This window comes from Orycteropus afer, unplaced genomic scaffold (genome assembly GCF_000298275.1).
Source record: "Orycteropus afer afer isolate SDZICR_OR568_19922 unplaced genomic scaffold, OryAfe1.0 scaffold00047, whole genome shotgun sequence".
Classification (NCBI taxonomy): Eukaryota; Metazoa; Chordata; class Mammalia; order Tubulidentata; family Orycteropodidae; genus Orycteropus; species Orycteropus afer.
The window spans coordinates 11,029,027-11,033,102 of record NW_006921634.1 but is presented as its reverse complement, the minus strand read 5'-3'; positions in this window follow the sequence as shown (position 1 = coordinate 11,033,102).

Sequence of the window (4,076 nt, the reverse complement as noted above, 5' to 3'; positions counted from 1 at the left end):
GAAAGACGGGGAGACCTTCAACGAGATGGATTGATACGGTGGCTGCAATGATGGGCTCAAGTATAGCAGGGATTGTGGGGCTGGTGCAGGATAGGGCAGTGTTTTGTTCTGCTGTGCATGGGGTCGCTATGAGTCGGAAACGACTCGACGGCACTTACAACAACTAACACAACAAGTCATTGGTCTTCCAAAACTCTACCATGAGATCTCCAGCTTTATTTCTACAGCAAGGCCATAATTTCCAACTACCAGTGATTGATTCTTCTTCGTTTTCAACTTTTGCATTCCAATCACCAGTGATAATCAACACACCTTGATTGCACGTTTGGTCAATTTCAGAGTACAGATGTTGGTAGAAATCTTTAGTTTCCTCATCTTTGACTTTGGTGGTTGGTGTATACATTTGAATAATAGTAATATTAACTGTTCTTCCTTCTGTGTGTATGAATATTATACTATTACTGACAGCATTGTTTGTGTTTCAGGACAGATCTTGATACATTCTTTGGGATGATGAAGGGCACATCATTCCTCTTCAATTTGTCATTCCTGGTAGACTAGATCATATGATTGTCTGCTTCAAAAAGGCCCAAACCACAGACTCACAGAGGAAAACCTGAGTCAGATCGTGGTCTGGGCCAGTTGGGTTGGTACTGCGAGCCAGCCGGGCCAGAGAGATAAAGCCCTGCAGCAGATGGTGGAGCCAGGAAATTGTCTTGGGTCGGCTTTTTGGTGCAAGGGGCCTTGGGAGCAGGCGTTTTTGCATGTGTCTGAGCCTGGTGGGAAGTAGTAAACCCCTAACAACTGGAGTCTTTGCTGAAATTGAGCTGTGGGCCCATAAATAACAGTATGATGTCATCAGTAGCAGCCCACTCAAAGCCTTAGAAAACACCCTTAGCAACAGTGAGCTGTCCTTCATCCACTCCCACCTTCTCCACTAATAACTTCACTGATCCAATAGAAGAAACTACATTCAGCCAACACAAGACTTCTTGGTTTGAACTCTAAACCTTCTTTAGGACAAACAGAAATCCATAACCACATTCCAGGCAGTGATTCCACCATCACAAAGAAAACTGCAGAGCAACCCAGCATGCCTGAATTAGTACCTAAAAAAAATAAAATACACCAACTTCACCTTTTCAAAATATTAAACCATAAAACCAAGACAAAACAAATCAATACATAACCAGTATTTAAAGACAATTTCAAAATGACTAGGAAACAACAGGCAACCTCAAATTAAACAAAAACAAACAAACCAAAAACAGGGCAAGGCATTAGAAGCAAAACCACACAAAAAAAGGTCTCATTAAACATGGAGGAAGAGAAGGCAATGGAATTATCGGAGAAGGAATTTAGAACATATGTTTATAGAGTTTTACAAGAGCCTAACGTAAGTCTAAACAGAAACAAGGAGAACACAGACAGGTTCCTGGATGAACTCAGGAAAATCATTCAAGAACAAAATAATAAGATTAATGCACAATCAGAACTCATACAAAAACAACAGTTAGAAATCCAGAAGATGAATACCAAAAATACAGAATGACACAACACAGTAGAAGCACAAAAGAGTAGATTAGAACTGGCTGAAAAATGCATATCCCAACTAGAAGACAAATACCTGGATACCAGCCTGTATGAAGAAAAATGGGAACAAAGATTTAAGAGAAATGAAGATAACTTAAAAATTATATGGGATGACATTAAAAGAAACCACATAAGACTCATTGGAATTCCAGAGCAAGGACAGGTGAGAAAAACCACCAAGAAAATTGTGGAAGACCTGCTAACAGAAAACTTCCCCCATATCATGAAGGAAGAAAAGATATTTGTCCAAGAAGATCATACAACCCCACACAAGGTAGATCCCAAGAGAAAAGCACTGAGGCATATTGTAATGAAACTCTCCAAAACCAAAGACAAAGAAAAAAATTTGAGAGCTGCCTGGGACAAAAGAAATATTATTTATAATAATCAAACAGTTGGTCTGAGCTCTGATTACTCAGCAGAAACCATGCAGGCAAGAAAGCAATGGGCCAACATATATAAAACACTAAAAGAAAAGAACTTCCAAACAAGAATCCTATATCCAGACAAATTATCTATCAAATATGAGGGTGTAATCAAGGCATTCTCAGACAAACATAAATTAAGGGATTTTGTGAAAACCAGACCTACTCTACAAGAAATGCTTAAGGAAGTTCTTCCAATAGGGAACCCACAACAGAGATCAACAAAATCAGGATACATGGCATCAACACTAAAGCCAAATCAGAAATAGATACTCAAAATAAGACCATAAACCAAGGAAGTCAATCAGCACACAACAACAGCAAATAACCTATCAAAAGAAATAATACTCCTAGGTGCAAACTTCCAAATGGAGAGGAAAACAGAAAAATGTCTTCACAGTACACACTGTTCTAATAATGTAGAGACAAGAGTATACTTCAAGGTAACCACAGAGAAAAGTAACAATCCCCCTTAGCAAATCCAGAAGGAAGGAAAACATATGGGTATAATAAGCACAAAACCAACAATAAAGAAGAAAGGGAGAAAGCATTAGCCAGCACATTGAACTCACCACAGAAAAGTATATGGATCAAGGAAACACCAACAACATGATCACACACACACACACACACACACAAAAAAAAAAAAAAATCTAATGACAGCAGTCAATTCATACCTATCACTAATTACACTCAATGTGAATGGACTAAATACACCTATCAAGAGAAAGAGAGTGGCAGACTGGATAAGATAAGAAGAGCCATCGATATGCTACATACAAGAGACCCACCATAGACACAAAGATAAAAACAAATTAAGAAGTGAGGGGTGGAAAAAACAAAAAATGTATATACCAAGGCAATGGAAACCAAAAAAGAACAGAAGTAGCAATATTGATTTCTGATGAAATAGACATTAAGGTGAAAAACATCATAAAAGATAAAGAAAGATATTATATGATGCTGAAAGGGTCAATTGACAAAGTTGTTACAATAATAAATATTTATGCACCGAAAGAAAGTGCTCCAAAATATGTGAAGCAAATATTAACTGAATTAAAAGGGATAATAGACAACTCTAAAAGAGTAGTAAGAGACTTTAACACACCACTTTCAAAGATCAACAGGTCAACTAGAAAAAAACTCAACAAGGATACAGAAGAACTCAACAAGACAATCAACCAACTCGACCTCATAGACATATACAGACAATTTCACCCAACCAAAGCACAGTTCACATTCTTCTCCAGTACCCATGGATCCTTCTCCAGAATAGACCATATGTTAGGACATAAAACAAACCTCAATAATTTCAAAAGCATTGAAATACTACAAAGCATCTTCTAGGACCACAATGCTATAAAATTAGAAATTAATAATAGGAAAAGCAAGGAAAAAGCATCAAACATATAGAAGCTGAACAACTCAATGCCTAAAAACTACTGGGTAATAGAACAGATAAAAACAGAAATAAAAAAATTCTAAGAAACAAATGAGAATGAAGATACATCATACCAAAACCTTGGAGCACAGTGAAAGAAGTACTCAGAGGACAGTTTATAGCAATAAATGCACACATCAAAGAAGAGGAAAGAAACAAAATCAACACTCTAACTCATCAACTCCAACAACTAGAAATAGAACAACAAAAGAATCCAACAGTATCTAGAAGCAAGGAAATAATAAAGATCAGAGCAGAAATAAATGAAACAGAAAAACCATAGAGAAAATCAACAAAACAAAAGGCTGGTTCTTTGAAGAGATTAATAAAATTGATAATCCATTGGCAGACATAACAAAAGAAAAGAAGAAGAAGATTCAAATCACAAGAATTGTAAACGAAAATGGTGTCATCACAAAGGAACCAACTGAAATAAAAAAGATACTGACAGAATATTATGAAAAACTGTACTCCAACAGATTTGAGAACCTAGAAGAGATGGACAAGTTTCTAGAATCACAAGACCTACCTAAACTATCCCACTCAGAGACAGAAAACTTGAACAGACCTTTAACAAAAGAAGAAATTGAACAGGTCATAAAAAATCCCACAAAGAA